Source organism: Amblyomma maculatum, chromosome 10, assembly GCF_055883805.1.
Source record: "Amblyomma maculatum isolate TAMU_Amacu chromosome 10, ASM5588380v1, whole genome shotgun sequence".
NCBI lineage: Eukaryota > Metazoa > Arthropoda > Arachnida > Ixodida > Ixodidae > Amblyomma > Amblyomma maculatum.
In genome coordinates this window covers 29,359,509-29,378,087 of record NC_139353.1, presented here as the reverse complement: position 1 = coordinate 29,378,087, position 18,579 = coordinate 29,359,509, and the positions used below count along the sequence as shown (strand labels likewise).

Here is an 18,579-nt window from a genome sequence, read left to right as displayed (position 1 = left end):
AAGAAAGGAAACATTCTTTCACTCCTTGCCCTGCTTCTTTCTCCTCCACCCTCCTCCCTCCACCCTCCTTGGCTTTGCTTCGGAAGCAGAAGCGCATTTAAACCCCCGCCAATGATGATTGCGCTGCCCCGACGGACAAGTCTTCTTGTCGAAACGTTGGCTCGGCGTGCGAACTGAGGCTTCCCCTTATCCCGTTTTCAGCGCTCTTTAATACTGTGCGCCATCTTCTTTCTCGTTATACCCTAAAGCAGGTAGAGATTCTCGTAATATTTGCACTCTAGCTCTGCCGTGCAGCTATACCAGATGATAAAAACCAGAGTGCAGTTCGAAAAAAAAAAAAAAAAACTGCGGAAACATTGCAGACATTCGCGCCTGTTTGCATCCGTAATAAAGAAACCAGAGAGGAGACTCGGTTCAAATTGGTCCCGGGAAGCGCGTCACTACTGCACAATTGTTTTGTATTCTCACTCAACGCCAGAGGACGCAAGCGTGAAATGAAATGCCCTTGTATTCAACTGTACAACCTTTTTGTTGCTAAATAATTACTTCTGCGTTAAAGCAACTATTTTATCAGATATATTAAGGCATAATTTATTGAAAAGAAAAAAAAAACTTTCCGGACTTCCAGTCGTCTGCACTGTTGGCACATTACTGTGGGTATCGGCTGCGTCGGTGTTATTGTGCAGTACCAAACGACTTTTCGTGGATTGGGCAACAGGTGAGTCACGTCATCAAAATAATGCTGCTTAAGAATGATTACATAGACTAGGTACAGGCTATTTTTGTGCTTTTACATCGCAGCGAGCTGTTCCTATACGGCGTAGTACGATGTATAACAAGCGGCGCCAATATTATCGTTCTTTTTTATACAATTAATGGGATGGAATGACATAGTCAAGGCAGAAAGAAAAGGAAAGAAGACCTGTGAATTTAAGAATCATTGAGTCTGTTTATTATTCTGACAGTCTCGGACTGATTGTTTTTCTCGGGGTGAAACGCATTTCATGCCGTATTCTAGAGCAGGCACAGGTAATTGGCGCCTATTGAAAATGCTGAAAGGGTTCGTATTAGAATCTTTCGGATAAAGTAACTGCGCCTGTATTTGTGTGCCAGCGTTTTTGTATTATGGCGCGATTAGCTAGTTTTGGCTTCTGGATATGGTTTCGGTAATTCAGAATAACACATGCATATATTGAACTTTTTCAGATTATGCTGCTATGCCATCAAGCTGCCCTTCCTATGGCAGCTACTGCTCTGTGAGGTGTTGCCACAACGACGGGTGCACGCGCAAGAAGACAGGAACTAGTTTCTTACGCATAACACGGGATAGCTGGTGCGTTGATTTTTCTTGTTTTGGAACTCTTTACAATCACTGTTCGCTCATTAAGGATGAAAACAAATTTTATTCGATCTTAACGCGCTAGGCTCATAATGGGAAGGCTTGCGCTAAACTACTACTTCCTTAGAGTTTGAAGTATTGCGAATTATTAGCGTTACGGATTAATAATTGCAATTGTTATTTTGGGATGCTTGCGTGGCGGCGTGCTAAAGTGTTTAATTTAGACGAGCCCGGAAGAAAAATAAGAAAAAAAGGATAAGCAAGCAGGACCCTTGCTCTGAATGTTTGAATTGTGTCATTTCTATTGTTTAAAGCGTTGTAGGCGCTAATTTAAGTCCCCAAAATAAAGTAAAATTGTGCCTTTTTGTCACTGCCATCATGTTTGGCTATGCCCAGCCGTGGTCGCGCAGTGGTCAAGGTGCCAGACTACTGTACCAGAGTACCCGGGTTAGAACTCAACCGCCGCCGGCTGCATTCTGATGGAGGTGAAACGAAGGCGCCTATTGCTGTGCGATGTCTGCAGATCTCCAGGTGGTCGAAATTACTGCAAGATTACCGGAATAGGCTTCGAGTAGCGGATCCTTTGTATTGAAATGCCCTGATATCCACGCTCGGAAAATTTTCGTGGATAACTGACTGATCAGCAAACTGCGGGATACGCTTCTGCGGGCTTGACGGAGCAATCTTTGGCCATTAACTCACTAGTGACAGAAGGGGCTTCTGTGATCAGTAAGTGTGGTATTCATGTGCACGTTTTGCTGATACACTTCTGCAGGCTGCTTGCAAGATTCGTTTGGCTACAAGATCCGAGTGATTGAACAGACTTCAGAAGGTGCCTTTGATGAGTTCAACAGAAGCTCTCTGACAATATTGTACTGCACATGGTAAATATGGCTGTACTATATAGCTGTTTCTAGTGTAATGTTTTATATTCACATTCGCTGACATCACTTTGCAGGCTGCTTGCAAGATTCGTTTGGCAGCAAGATCTACGAGACTGAACAGACTTCAAGAGTGCCTTTGATGACGAGCTCTGCAGTAGCTCTTTGACAATATCGCACTGCACATGGTGAATATGGCTGTACTATAGATGTTTCTTGTGTATTATGTTATACCTACATTTGCGTCTGTCTCTCTCTTTTTTCGTTTGCGTCGTCTCTTTCTGTGTATGTCTGTATCGTATCTGTCTCTTTGTGTCTGTCTGTGTTTGCAATCCACCCAGGCGGAGCCATATGGCTGCAAAGCAAAGCTGTACAGCTTTCACAGAAACGTTGACATACTTTTCCTGGTTAGCTCAGCTGGTAGAGCTACCGCTTCGGTGAAGCGGTGGTCCCGGGTTCGAATCCCGGACCGGGAATAATTTTGCAGTGAAGTTTATGTGCAAGCTGTTCAGCTTTCCTTTGTAGTCATGATTGTGCTCATATAAACTACTCATTCCCTTATTACCAAAATATACTCTACTTTGGCTGAAACCTGCGCATTTTGTTTTGTAGTCATGCAAAAATGTTTTCTATATTGGACATGTGGGTTGCGGTTTAATACTTGTGTGCAAACTTGCATTTCGTTCCAACAACTTGTCTAGAAGCTATATTCGTAAAACGTCTAGTCTTGTAATGCCTTATTTTTGATACCTGCACAGAACTGCCGACTTCTCAAGGCATGCAATTTACTGTCATTGCTCTTACATGTAGTATGCTATGCAGCCTATCACTTTCATCCCACCTGGGCATTCTACCTTCACTGACCTGGCCCTTCCCTCTGATGCCTGCCGCTACGTCTGGCAGAGCTCACCTGACTCACTGGGCTAATCCACTTCCCTATTTTCCTGAACTCCTTCCGCATAAGAAGCGAAACACTACTCCGTCACGAAATGGTCCTAGTTCAGGGAACGCGTTAAATGTTTTACTCGCAGGTGACTTCTTGGATATCTTTTGACAATGTGCCAAGAGCTCCATGGTCGCCTGTGCAGCTCCACATCACGCCCCTGTCCCGGACCTTCCGCTCTTCACACTTCACGCTGCCAGATGACGTACGTCGGTCAGCCCGCCTCCTCCTGCCGGAATTCTAGTGGGAGACTCTTCCCCACCTCCACAGGCTTGCCTTCACCAGTCGCAGCCCCGGCCGGGACAAAAAACGTGGGCACGGCGAAAGCACGGAGATCATGTTGCTGACCACGAAATTCTTTTTCGCTGTACAGGTTCTCCCATCAGTGATTGCCGGGTCACCGATCTACCTCGACACGTACTGTGGATTTATAGTTATCAACGCTGCCCATGACGCGTGCTTTAAAGTGGCATCTTGCTGCCTGGAAAGTAAGCACCTTCTTTTATTCAGCATTTTTTGTACAAAAAATACTAGGACCGGAACAAAAAGGTACTGCCCTAGCAGCTTGACGGGGTTCCTGCCCGTGTTTTGGCATGGGTACAAGACAAACAGGCACTTCTGTACTAAACAAAATTTACAATGCCATAAAATCACACGCGCTCAAACCCAACATCGCGTAACTATATACTAGTTAGAAAAATGAGATTAAAAACAGCAATAAAAGGAAATATAAAAGACATTGAAATGTACATTTTGCACGAAAGGGTTGTTTGATATTCAGTGTAAAATTAGAAATTAAAGTTAAAAATGGCAGATTTACGTGCTTTGTAATATGAGGTATTCTTTCCATTTTTTCTTTGAGATGTTATACATATCGATATTACTTTCTTCTAATAGAATTAAGGTATTTCGGCATGTGGTACTGTGGTCTGTGTAGTCTGTCTAATCTAAGATTACAAAGGTTTATGAAAGTGTTATTATGTCTGATAGCTTCTTTGTATTTAATAATGAGGTTGAATTTGTGGACGTGCTGGAGGGGAAGCATATTAGAGGAATATACCGGGTGTCCCAGCTAACTTGAACCAAGGGGTACAAAATGATATATTTGAGGTAGGTCAGTGAAACCAATTGCATACAACTGCCAGCCTCCTTGCGCACTACAGGCAATTTTTTGTCTTGCAATTACTTAATTAGCTAATTAAGTTAATTGCTCTAATTTATTAAATATCGGCTTTAGACCAAAAATGTGAATTGGAAAGATGTAGAGCACCTTCAGAAACTCCCATTTCATTAATTTCGACAAAGAAAGTCTCACGTGTATCTTTTTTTCCAGGCTCAGAAGAAAGCCCGCGAAATACAAATAATACCACGTGACTAGTGAGTTTGTGCGCAGCGATTGTGGTGCTCTCAGTCATGGTTTGAGCGAACGAAATTAACTGCGGCCGTGTCTTCTTGGCCCCGTTAAAGCGGCAGGCCGATATGCCTGCGATGGCTTCTTCGCCCGCGTCAGACAGCCGGCCCACGTGACGGTGCAGTAGCAGCGAGAGCGGCGAGCCGACACCCCTGAGATTCTAACAAGGCCTCCTTCTCTCCCATCAGCGGACGTCACGACAAACGGATGAGCGATAAGGTATCAGCCACTGAATCTGCGCATACAGGCTTGGGTGACTCGGGTGACATCATGTGACTCGACTAAAATTAGCGCTGAACCTTCATTTGCCGGTTCTTTATCGCCATCCGCCTGTCGTGATGTAGGCTGCTGCGGTGCGCAGGTATGGCCAAAATCGCGGTGGCGACGGGCGAGCTCGAGCTCGCTAGAACCATCGCCAACATTACTGCCTGCCGCTGTAACGGGACCATCGGGTCACGGCCGCTGCTGATTTCGTTCGCTCAAACCACTACTGATAGCACCACAATCGCGGCGCACAAATGCGCTAGTCACGTGGTATTATTTGTATTTCGCGGGCTTTCTTCTGAGCCCGGAAAAAAAGAAACACGCGAGACTTTCTTTATCGCAATTAATGCAATGGGGTTTCTGAAGGTGCTCTACAACTTTCCAATTCACATTTTTGGTCTAAAGCCGATATTTAATAAATTAGAGAAATTAACATAATTAGCTAATTAAGTAATTGCAAAACAAAAAATTGCCTGTAGTGCGCAAACAGGCTGGCAGTTGTATGCAATTGGTTTCACTGACCTACCTCAAATATATTATTTTGTAACCCTTGGTTCAAGTTAGCTGGGACACCCGGTATATTATTAGCTTGGGTGTCATAGGGGGAATATGCTACGTGACGAATGGCTTTCTTCTGTAGTAGGCACTGTATATTACCTTTGGTTGTGTCAGTCCAGCTAAGGCTACGATAATTTATGTGAGAGAGAAATAATGAATTATAAAGCAAAAAATGAATTTTTAAAGGAAGCACCTGCCTGAACCGACAAAGCAAACCAGTAACTTTTGCCAACTTCCGGCCACATGGTCCACATGCGTATTCCAACTTAAGTATTGGTTAAAGATTACCCACCCGGCTTTTAGCTTCACTTGATAGTTATTTCCTTGAACCAAGTTGCACGTTGCATTCCCGACTAATGTTTTTTCACTGGGAAAATATCAGCTTTTCTATTACTAGTTTTGATTTCCGAACCGTTTGTTCTAGTCCACTGAAGCAGTTTTATTAGTGCTATATTTGCATAGTGTTTGAGATCATACAATTTGTTCGACTGAAAGAAAAGACTGGTATCATCTGCATAAACAATGTATTGAATTGGTGCTACTGTTTCATGCATTATTTATATAATTGTTAAATAGTATCTGCCCCAATACGCTTCATTACTTGCGCATGACAGTGACGTCATCGTGGCCCTTTACATTAAAAGACTACCTGTAAAGCTTTTTCGGCACTGTGCATGGCGAAACCACGGAGATCATGTTACTGACCACGAAATTCACTTCACTGTACAGGTTAGCTGCACCTTATCTGAATGTGAGGGTTGGTAATGCGGTCATACTAGTTGTGTAGTACTTCTATAGCTCATGACTGTCTCATTGCTTGTAAAGTACTGCTCTGTAGTGACGTTGAGCAGAACCCTGGGCCTCCAGTTGAAGATTAGTTCCACAGTATTTTGGACGAGTGGACAGATACGTAACGAACTTCTGGAAATAAAAACTCGTGTGAACGGTACCGAGGAATTTTTACAGGATATTAACTCATATCTGCGTACTTTGGTCGAACTATTGAAAGAATTAACTGCCAATCTTCCACAGGTGGCCTCGTATATGAACTCAACCGCCGCCATATAAGGTATGATGGCATAGCAGAAAAGACAAATTGGTTAATCTCGAAGAACAAAGCCACCGGTCACACATTATTGTATAGGGTATACAAGACACTGCTGATCAAAATCACTATCCTTATAGAAATGCAAGTGTCTCGGCGATCTTTGGAAAAACTGGATATAAAGTGCGAATATGTTATTTATTTGTAGATACTGCAATCCCATATTTTGGGACTTTGCAGAGTGGGGAGCAAAATATCACACATAACAATGGCAATATACAAACGAACTGTGGCAGGTAGAAGCAAAACATGTAACAAAACAGCGTTCTAATAAAACACTATTACCTAAGGGGGAAGCAAATGATGTCCGTGATGGTTGCTAAATTTCATTATGACTATGATTATTGCAGTCAGTTACCGTTTTTGGAAAAAAAAAAAGAATACTTATAACAGTTAATACGCGGCTCAAATGGAGTTATTGTTAAAGCGTGCCTTTTCTTAGTTGCATATCCGTTTGAGGAGATCATTTCGGTAAGGTTGGTTTTTTAGTGCCCTTTAATTGATTGAAATAAGAACTTCAATCAATTTAGACAATCTCTTTCACTGATTGATAGGAAGATAGCTCTCGTTAATAAACCACTAGCTGAAGTTCGCCCAAATGCAGTTCTAAATAAACCTTACCCCCTCTCTCTACTTTTTATACATTATTATTAGATTTATTATAAGGGTCCCAGATAATGGAAGCGTAATCTAAAGTAAGAAGGATAATTGATATATAGGCAAGTAGACGAATTGAAGGAGTAGAAAGCTTTAGAGCGCATCTCAGAATCAACAGCTTAAAGTTTGCACTTAAAGTTAGTCAACTTGTTTAGTCCAGTTCAGGTCGCTGGTAATCCATAGCTCGAGATATTTGTAACCATACACTGCAAAAAGATGAGTATCGGCAACAGTGTATACAAATTTCAAAGAATTTCGCTTATGTGTGATTGTCATAGAGAAGGTATTCGAAAATTAATTGACATTTGTCAGGATTCACAGCATGCAATTATGTCTTGGAGAGCCTTGTTTATCAGGCCTTGACCAGTTATACTTTGAATCTCACAGCAAATCACACAATCGTCAGCATAAAGTTCGATTTTAATAGTGATATCGCGGACAATGTCATTAATAAACATAAAGAAACGGAGAGGACCAAGTACCGAGCCCTGGAGAACGCCAGAATCTACAGTTAAAATGTCAGGTGTTTTCGTTTAAGATTACGTAGGATTACCTGTCTGTAAGATACGCGGAGATCCATTTGATCAACTGCGCATTTATGAGTATTCTTTCGATTTGTAAATTAACTTTTAAGTGTAAAACCTTATCAAGGACTGAAAAAAAATTCATGAATATTGCATTTGCCCTATTCTTTTATTTATTGATATAGCGAAGTCGTGCACCGTTTAAACAAGTTGAGTGCATGTTGAATAACATTTTCTGAAGAGTGCGGAGGTACGTTTTATGCCAGATCAGAATTCGTTGTTAGTAAAGCGTATATGAATCTAAAGACTTCCCATAGACCACAAGAACAGTCTCTTTCAGCATTGCAGCTTGCTTAGATGCGATTTCACTTGACAAATGTGGTTTAATCGTATCCACATTAGTAAAGTTCCTCTAGGAATGCGAACACGGAAAGAGAGCTCCCGGAATTAGCGGCTGCTGTCCTCTTCACTAGTGTTCGCCATGGACACAGGTATTATTGCAGCTGTCGACCGAGACAAAGTGGTTGGCTCCGGTCAGGCACTGGTAGCCAGACAGGGTACTCGAGCTCGCCTCCAGGCATCTGCGTAGAACGTATGCCTGAACTCCGCACCCTGAAACAGGCGCACGCTTCGTAAAACAATGTTGGCTGGCCAACGTTGATAACGATTGCCCGGAGATCACACATGTGTTTTCTTACGCTGTGCAGTATTTGCTTTGAAAGGTCTTAGGAGATTATTTAAACATTTTCATGAGCGTTGGAGGAACCAGTTTTCGGGCTCTGGGGATAACATGGGGAAGCTTTTTCAACGCTTTCCAATTATATTAGCACAGTTAAGTCCATGGTTGCGTCCTTACACGTCTTTTTGATAATGGCAGGAACACTCCTTGCAGGAAACTTTTGAAGTCATCGTCAAATTTATCAAGCAGCAATGGAAGGACCACATCTCCACATTGTCCTGTGAGCAGGTTGCTCAGCTAATCCTGACATTGGGCGCATATAAGGGTGTGCTGCCCTGTATGGTCATTAGACCAAGGGTGAAGCACCTATTGTATACTCTGCCGCAAGAATTTCGCGAGATGTATTCATGTCCAGAATGGAGACATCAGTCAGTCGCAGTATGACCGCGTTAAACAGCAGCCCGAGTGGATGAAATTTCGCTCATGATAGCATGGCTTGCATAAAGTCCCGCACCCCCTTGAATAAACCAGCTCCAGCGATGCCGGCATTGATGCTTCCAGGGAATTATTGGATGAGAAAAGAATTTGTTGTGCCCGGTCGTTAACGTAAGTAAAAATGGCCACTTAAACAGTACATCACATTATTTTGTCAGAATGAATATTTTCTAAATATTAGCGCCGGTCATAAGGTTGTGCGTGGGAACATTGACCTTTGTTCAGGTGCATTCACAGCAACAAGCCATAACGGCTTCGAATGCTTTCGTTTTAAACTCTGCATTAAGCAGTACCAGCGATACAATACGAAAAACTTTAAGGCTGTCCTTAGCCTGATCACGAGCGGATAATGCAGAAGCATGCTAAATTTTGAGGATGGAACACCTAAATTTGGAAGTCAGCATTGAAATGGCCATAGTTAAATTAGGGTGGATACCAAATTCGGTCATCCAGTTCGCATGAAGTCAAATTTGGAAGGTAGCACTGAGTTGGCCGCAATCAAGTTTTGCTAAACACCTGTTTTGGTCAAATTCTGAGGGAGCAGTAATTACTAGTGTTCAAGCGAACTTTTACCAAGGGTCAAAAGGAAACTGGGAATCCATTTGCAGACAGCTGCCAGCCCTCTTGCACACTACATGCATTTTTGTTTCGGAAATAATTAGTGAGTTACGCTAGTTTTCAAATGTGCTTAATATTTGTTTTAGATAATAAATGTTGTTTACAAATGTGTAGATCACCTTCCGAAAGCCCCGTTTCATTCCTCTACAATATAGAGTCACACGTATATCTTTCTTCCGAGATCTGAAGAAAGCTCGTGAAATACCAAAACAACTGACAAGCGCAAATCACCTTTGACCGTTTCTCAATGGCCAGTTCCCGCACTAGGCTAAGCTCGCGATGTCCCAGCCTGCTCAGCCAGCAAGCCACGCTCGCTGCAAATGCCACCGTCACATGATCCGACTGGCTAATGCGGGATAAAAAGCTCCGAAGACATATCGGCCTGCCGCTGCTTTCCACGGCCTCAGCTGATTTTGTTCTCTCAAATCACCGTTGTGATAACAGCGGCGCGCGAATGCTCTAGTTACGTGATTGTTTTTATAATTCACGGTCTTTTTTTTGAAGGTAAAAAAAAAAAGATACATGTGAGGCTTTCTTTACAGCAAATAAACTGAACTGAGGTTTTTGAAGGTGCTCTCTAACTTCACAAATCACATTTCTTGTCTAAAGTGGTTATTAAGAAAACTAGAAAAAATGCCCTAGTTAACTAATGAATTATTTCCGAACCAAAAATAGCCTGTCATGCGCAAAACGACTGGTAGCTGTATGCAGCTGTTTTCCGTGCGTTATCCCAAATGATCAATATTTTCCCCTAGGTCCAAGTTAGTTGGGGCACCCGATATATCGGGGATGGCCCATCCAAATCTAGAGGTCCCCACTGAATTGTCCAAACGCGAACCATACTTTAGTGTTTGGGCACAATATTTAGTCAAATTAAATTTCGAGTCCAGAGAGGCAATTTGGGTGTGTGGACAGACACTTTCCGCGGACGCATTCTGCTTTCGCTTTTTTCTCCAGGAGCCTATTGACGGTTGCGCAAGAAAATATTCAGCGACCGACTCGTTCGTCGGTCTATTGCCGAGGGTAGAGCCTTCAACAGCACTCTACACGGTCTTTATCAACCAGAAACACCATCCTCCCGCCAGACACCCTCTCCACTTTCTCAACATTAGCTCTCCAGGAGCGTCATAAACCGCCAACCCACCTAGCTAATACCTGCCCACATTCAACTTTATTCTCCAAAAGGCCCCCTCACCTAACTTCCTCCTCTATAAAGCCACACTCAGAATCTCAAGGAGCGGAACGAAGAGATGGTAAAATGGAATGACTATTTGGAGTAGGATGGCAGCAGTGCGAGTCGATCACTGTAAAACACGTCTTAGCGCAAAGATTACCTGAAGGACCCGTCGTCGTCGACGACGGCGAAGTAAGGGTACGTCAGCTGTTCCATGGCGCACACTTGCGGCTCGGGTCTGTGGCGGCATTGCAGCTTGTCCCTTGGCGGCAGGCAGTTCTCCCGGCACTGATGCAGTGATGCGAACACCGAACTGCCTTGCGCAGGGCACAGTCCGAGCGGGAAGCGCCACTCCTCGCAGGCAGTGCCATTCGAGAACCACCAACTACCTGCGAGATCCCTGCATTTGTGAAATGTCAGTCTCTTAGTACATTGCCAAATGCTTTGGTCCTTAGTGTCGGCTAAATGATCTCGATAGGTCGACGTGGCATATTGACAGGTCAATTGAAGGAGAAAGTACACTGCATTCAGATTACGTGTACCGAGGGTAAAATGAGGGAGCACAAGAAATAACCTTACAGTCGTCATTCAGGCTAACTCTTTAACGGAGGCTGACAAAACTCCTCACAGTGCAAACGTTGATAGTGTGTATGTTAAAAGCGTGGCCTTCTATCCCTACATCCTGGTTCCTGCTGTACAATTTATATAAAAAACTTCATATCGATAGAGCGCTACTTAACACATAAGAACGCCTGCCTAAAAGAGCTATAAAAATTGTCACGCATTGGTGATTGATACGACCTACAGGGAGCTCCTTAGGTTATTCAATACGGCAGAGGTCAAAATTTTACGTTAAACTCACGCTTTCCTGGCAATGGCAACTAAACTGAGTGTGACTCTTAAGCTGCTGAACCGTGCGAAATGATTAAACGAGACAAGTCTCCACCTAGCCAGTGAGAGCGGCTTATGTGATTTCGAAGCAGTCGATAATGGACGCGCGTGCTTAGCGAGAATTTTAAATTGATAACATCAACGTTCGAGACATGTACAGCAGGTGACTGAGAAACGAACACATTTTGATGCATTTGCAGGACGTTTAAGGAAGGCCCAGCGACTGCTGTTCGGCTTGCAGGAATTGAAACTACCAAAAATGGCTGCCGCAACCATTTTCGTTTTTGAATTTATTTTAGGTTTAGTTTTAACACCCAAACGTTACTCAGATGAAGAGCGCCGCTACGGTTAGGTTCGAAAATTCCCTATTCTTTTAACGGGCGCTGACTTGGTACCGCTCATGAACACTTTAATTACCACGTACCATTTCTTATCACATTTAAGATGTTTGACTGCATGTGCGAGTGAAGAGCGGAAGCAAGGTATCACCTTCCGAGCGCACTGTTGTCTCGGAAGAATATCCCCTTGCACTTTATGATCGTAAGCAGCGGATGGCAGGTGCACATAATGAATGCAAGACCACTGCGACACAATATTCTAGAAAAATCATCAAACGCTTGTATCTCTACGCGTAGTGCTTTCGCACTAAAATAGGTCCAGTGGAGCAGAGCAAACCGTCTGGATTCGAACCCGCGTACTCGGGTTCACGGAGCCACCGGGTATTGTGCGGTCGCTCATTACTGCCAGGAGAAAATCAGGTTAATCTTCCACCATTTTTGTCATTCGATTCATCTGTTTCTACAATCCGCCCCTGTGAGTTTCAATGTTACAAAGGCGTGCTGAAATAAAGAATGGCAAAATAAAGTTCAAATTGAGCTCGAGAAAGTTCTGAATTCCCCTATCTATCCACAACAAATGCCAGTTTTGCATGCTGTAATAATACCTACAATTATATAAACTCAGGAACAAAGCCTCTTAGCATACCTTAGGGACCTGACTCCGTGATTGCTAATATTTCCTTCGACTTTACCTTACGTAACTATACCTGTTTATTCCTTGTCGGGCATGGGCTTTGAAACTTCAGATCTTCAAACTTCCGTATACCATATATACTCGTACTTCTTTGGAAAATTTCCCGCTGCTTCAAAAGAACGTGTCGTATTTAACAACAGAATCAAGAAGCTATGAAATACGGTACGTGATGAAAATACAAAACGAGTACGCTTCAGAAGCACCAGAAGTGGAGCAACGCTCAAAAGCCGCGCTTCTTAAATAGGTATTCGGAGGGCGCAAAAACTCTTTGCGTTGATTGAAAAATATTCTCCACTACCGAAGAAAGGCCTTTAATGGATCATACTGTCGTCCGTTCGGTCACACTTGGCTGTCAGTTATCCTGACAGCCACGCCGGGCAGGTGAGAAAACTTCGCGTTCTTTGTCTAGCCTAATGTCATTGCGGTTGTCATGGAGACCATCGCCACTGGTTAGTGGTACATAGTTACCAATAATGATAGTGGTAGTTAGTATAAGTAACAGTGGTGATAATGAGAGAGTGTACTATGACTATTACGCCATAAATTGGTGATTTCACGATCGGATTTGACGTCATACAATTGAAACTGACGTCATGACGTCACATCCGGTCATGATGTCTTCATCGTTATTCAGTTAGATATGCTATTTTTCAGTCGTTTCGTTGTCAAATGCCAAATTTGCATGTCGTAAAGATCGCAATTAGGATCTTGGTCTGGGCTAGTTGGCTCATAACTTTCAAAAAATAAACACAGTGTGAAGAAACAGGACACAGGAAGAAGACACAACACGGGACTGGCATACAAAGATTGCGAATGTCTTACTGTACATACTCACTTTTCACAGTGTGAAAACTGCGGCGTGGCCATGCACCGTCTGTGCGGCCTGCTCGCATTCACACAGTCGCGGCGGCACTCTTCTAGCGAGGAAAATCTATTAGGGCTCCGGTTACACACGTAGACCGGTCCTCCCGTAACCGGCATGCAGACATCCAACGTCGGGTCAAAGTACGCTCCACCTTGGGACTCGGTGCAGAAGGAAAAGCGGAACTGACCGCACTTGGAGTCCGGCTGCACGCATGAAACGTGATCTATATGGCTCATCAGTAGCTCCAGCATCATGAAGTTCTCGCGACTTTTTGTCACGGGTGAAAGCCGTTGGTAGACCCTAACATGCGTGGACGTGGAACAAGACAGAATTGAAGGACGCTAATAGAAGAAATAGCAGATGTTGCAGGAGAAGAAAGAGCAGAAGCCAAGCAAGTGATAGAAAGAGGAAGGGAGAGATGATAGAGAAGATAAAAAGAACGGAGTCAAAATGAACAGAGTTCCGAGCTCTCGCCGCGCGTTTTGACTCACCAGTCTATTGTATAGCTAGTACGTTTGGGATAAAAATTCGGATCTCTTTGTCGAAGAATTGACGTGAGCTCTTGGAACTTAACAGAAGTGCTCCTAGCAATGGGGGTACAATATAGTGTCAGTATCTTTCACGACAGATTTCCAGACGCCTTATTCTATTACAGCAGATGCCTTGAAAATGCTAGGCTGTCAGTGGAGCGACACCATAAATATATCTTCCTGTAACCATGCCGCGTTGAATGTTTAAACTCAGCCTTTCTTTGTCGTTATCCCGAGTTGTGCTTGCGAAGCAGACGCTCTATCTACTAAGAAGTCCGGTAACCGTTGCCAGTTGCTAACATGCTATTATCACTGCTGCAAGCAGACACATGTTCGCTACACTTTGAAAAGCGAGAGCTTAAGTTGCGCTTGGGGCTATTGACCTTCATTACAGAAACCTTGCATTAGGAGCAGTCGTTAGAGATCGCTTGGTTTTGCGTATGGCCGTGTAGATAAGGTGAACACGGAGACGTACCCTACCTACTTGTGTTACGGACCCCGATGAAGAGGATGTATGTGCCTCTTATTGCGCGAGTAAAACCGCCAGTGATAAGCCGCCCCAACCAGACTGCAGCTTCCAAAAACCATAACCACGGTGAGCGCTACAACTGGTAAGCCTCGACCCTATTAGTCATTTACCCGTCTACTTCGCACGTACCGCTTCCACCAGACCCTCCACGAGGTCGAGCGTGGCACCGTCTTCCAGATGCACGGGCTCGTCCTCGAAGCCGTACTTGAGCTGCGGCATGGAGGGAAGACTGGTCTTCACCTCGGAGGTGACGATGGCGTCTTCATTCCCAGTGACGTCGTTGAGCCCGTCAATCTGACCATCGGCTTGCAGACTGGGCGCGCCGGCCTGCAGCATGCGAAAGGCCACGGTTAGGGTGGTGACCAACGCGAAGGTGCCCGCGAAGGTGCCCAGCATTGCGGCGAACGTGAGTTGCAGGGACGACCGCCTGTGTACATATGTTCCGATCGACGAGTCCTGCGACGCCACCGCCGCGACGTCGGCGCTGCCCTCTGGGAAGGAAGATGTCGCCTTGACGTGTAGTTCATCCAGCGTGGACAAGGCGCGCGCGGAGGAGCAGCCGTTTCGCACCGAGGATAGCTCGGCGGGCGAAGGAAACATGTTCGACTCAGGGCCGATGTTCTTCTTCTTCTCCCTCGTTGTAATGGCACATACCCGCAATGGGGGATTGGCCAGAATTCGTTGTAGGTAACATAATATTTTTGATAATGTCGATTTGACTGTATGATAGATAACCTAATAATTAGGAGCTAGTGTTGCTGAAATAATTTGAAATTTTGAGGCGATGTAATAGAAAGCAATGAAAAAAGGAATAAAAATGTAAATTACTAAATTACAAAATAAATTAAATTACTAAATAAATTACTGAAAATAAGGGCGGATGCGCATTGATCTCGCTTCTTGGCTTCTTCGCTCCGTGGCGCCGCGCGCGTGTCGAACGTTCTCGCTCTTTTTCACACTTCCAGCTTAGCGTCACTCTCAAAGTTGACATTTGTTTTCAAACATCATGTAAGCCACTTCTGCTTTGCGTGTAATTACAAAGGCAGAAGTATTTGCAAACAATAATAACTAAAGTTAGGCGGGTAAGCTGCATTGCGGTACCTGGAAAAGCTCATGTGAGGCTACTTAACTATTCCATCAAGCTGTTGTCAAATCAATTAGGACTAAATAATCTACAACTACGCCTGCATTATAGAAAAAAAAACATGGTCGCAGGGTTTTATATTTCCGACAAGTCTGTACTAAATATTACTGGTCGTGAGATTGAGCAGAGTCGACCCCTTCCGGCGGAGCTGCGGCGCATCCTGCTCAGTGTGGATGCAGGTTTGCGCCATGTGCTACGGTGCCTGTTGTGTGCTTCGCGATTCCGGTGCGCTTTTATTTGGCTGTCTGCCTCTTACAATATAAATATGAGCAGCCTGTCATTCCATGCTACAACGATGGCAGTGATTGTTTTTCATCATTATCATCATCATCAGCCTGATTATACCCACTGCAGGGTGAAGGCCTCTCCCCTATTCCTCCAATTAACTAGGTTCTGAGCTAGCTGCATCCACTTGACGCCTGCAAAATTCTTAACCTCATCCGCCCACCTAACTTTCTGCCGCCCCCCGCTACGCTTTCTTTCCCTTGGAATCCAGTTTATTGCCTTTAGCGACCATCGGCGAATACTACCGCTACTACTACTACTACAATTCTTAAGCATGCATTCGTGATTTATCACATTATGTGAGAGGTCGATGGACATAGTTATTATTCGGCGTTTCAGCAAAGCCGTACAAACGTGCCTGCATGCTACAAGGGCAATGCCTCTAACTAGGAACCCTAGGGTCCTGGAAATTTTGGTCAGCTTACCCTCCCATGCCAATGCGAAGCCCGTAATGGCAACGCCTTCAAAATCAGCCATTTAATGGGGTCCTGTGACGTCACACAACGTGATCTACGCTCACTGCAGGTTTACATCACCTGCTAACTGCAACGTGCCAGAGCTATGCGCTTGATTTTGTTCCTTGCAAAGCCCGCGCCGACAAAGCAAGCATCTGATTTTCAGGAGAACGAGGTTGTCAGCACTATTGTGTACTGTATGTTACAACGAAGCTGGTTAAAATAATGCTAAATAGCACGCCGTGATAAATGTTAGCTCTAAGAAAAGTTCGTTAAACAGCAGCAGAGAGGCTGGAACATGGAGGATGTCTCTCGGGACAGACGTAGTCACCCTCTCGGCACATTGTAAGCTGGTGAGGAGAGATAGTCAAATCACGTTTTAACAATGCGCTCATTAAAGCCTGTGAGCACCTACTAGATAACAGTATTGCCCTACAGGCATACAGAACAATGATCGTAGGCTGCTCGATTCATATATGCAGGTATCAGTGCCTGCTTAGACAGGAACAGAAAAGCTAACATAACGGGCATTCTGATAATCAACTCAAACAAGCAGAAAATGACAGTTGTTATTCACTCTATACATAACTTTGCTCACAAATTGGAAGCCATATCGGGACGTTTTGATGTACGAGTAGCCTTATAAGCTCCTTGCAAGCTCTCAATGCTTAGCCGTATTAATAATCCATCCTACAAGAGCGCCAAAGAGACACGGCTCCGGACTATCTTATAGCTACGAGAGATAAAAAAGAGGATGATAAAAAAAGGGCAGAAAGAAGTGTGAAAACGCCAGTGATTTTGAGCAGGTAGCAATTGTGCCATATGTGCTTAATTGTCACATGGTTTAAAGAAAATAGGAAGCAATTAAATACGATGTTAAGGTTGTTTTCCCAGTGCCTATAAGATTGAGTAGTATTTGTGGGCAACAGCAGATGACTGAGCCTCGTTCACGAGGGTAAAATGGTACAAGTCACGTTAAACATCACGCAAAGTTAATTTTATGCAATGTTCCTGCTGTATATAAGTTGCCGCTTTCTTATTGTACTGTGTATATTGGCCAGACCGGACAATGCATCAAGAGACTTCAAGAACACCCCAATACTGTGGCAATGATTCTACTGCATCATAGATTGGTCTTGATCAACATCATCTTTCATCTGGATGCAAACCTATTTTTGAGAGCACCGTCATTCTTTTCGCACATAAAGATAAGGTATCTATATTAAACTTGGAACCTTATTTTATGGACAAGTCGTCCATCATTTGTAATGTCGAAGAAGGAACTGGATTGCTTAAGGACTTAAGGCGCTAGTTTGGAGCGTGTATACGTGTAGGCGTGTTTTTGTTTAGTATTTTGCTTTCTGTGTTTTTCTTGTATAGTTCTCTTTATTTTTGTCTTTTCATTCTGAACTGTTTACGTGACACGTGTGGCGTGTTGTCTCTTTTGTGGTTTTCTATATATGTTATTCTCTTAATGGAGGGAGAAGTTGAGATAAGCGCTTGTTCTGTTCATTCATGTCCCTCTGTATTCGTGAACCGTTTCAGTAATCCTGTGACGGATCCAGTTCCTGGATGCAAGCCTAATCATAAAAACAGGTATGTTGATATCGCACTGAGAGGCTAGTTTGCAATATTCCACTTTCACGCGGGAAAATGTAAGTGGGAAAAATAAAACGGTGCCGGAAGGATAGCTTAAGAGAACACGAGTTTTTGCTAGATCTAAGAGCCGAAACTTGCCACAATTCACTGCCCCCAATGAACAAAAAGCTTTAGGTGCAGGAAGCACAGAAGAAATAAAGACCGTATCACAGGACGGATAAGTTAAACTAAAGGAATCCTAGAACTTGGAGGCCATTGCGTTAGCACCCCTTCTCTGGAGTTATCTGACAATGAGCTGACTTTCTTGGCAAGCAAACCATAAAAAAGATAATTAGCTTGGGTTTCGGCATGCACATCGCACTTTTATTTCTGTCACGCATTGACTCGTGCATATATACTTGCTAAGTTCTGAACACAAATCAGTTGTAGAGGCAACGCTCTCCGAGTGTGTCCTCCATCTTCGTCCCAGTACTTCGCGCTGCTTATTCCATCATAAGCAGTGCTTGAAGAGTAGGGCGGTGGCCGTAGCTAATAGCTGGTGGGTTGGTTTGTGGGGTTTAACGACCCAAAGCGACTCAGGCTATGAGAGACGCCGTAGTGG

The 18,579-nt window shown here is 44.0% G+C and overlaps 1 non-coding gene across 1 annotated transcript; it reads left to right on the top strand.

The window, feature by feature from the left end:
* Positions 1-2,622: 2,622 nt before the first annotated feature.
* Positions 2,623-2,696, top strand: TRNAT-GGU (transfer RNA threonine (anticodon GGU)). Its single transcript has one exon. It is a non-coding gene; the product is annotated as a tRNA-Thr (tRNA).
* Positions 2,697-18,579: the final 15,883 nt, after the last annotated feature.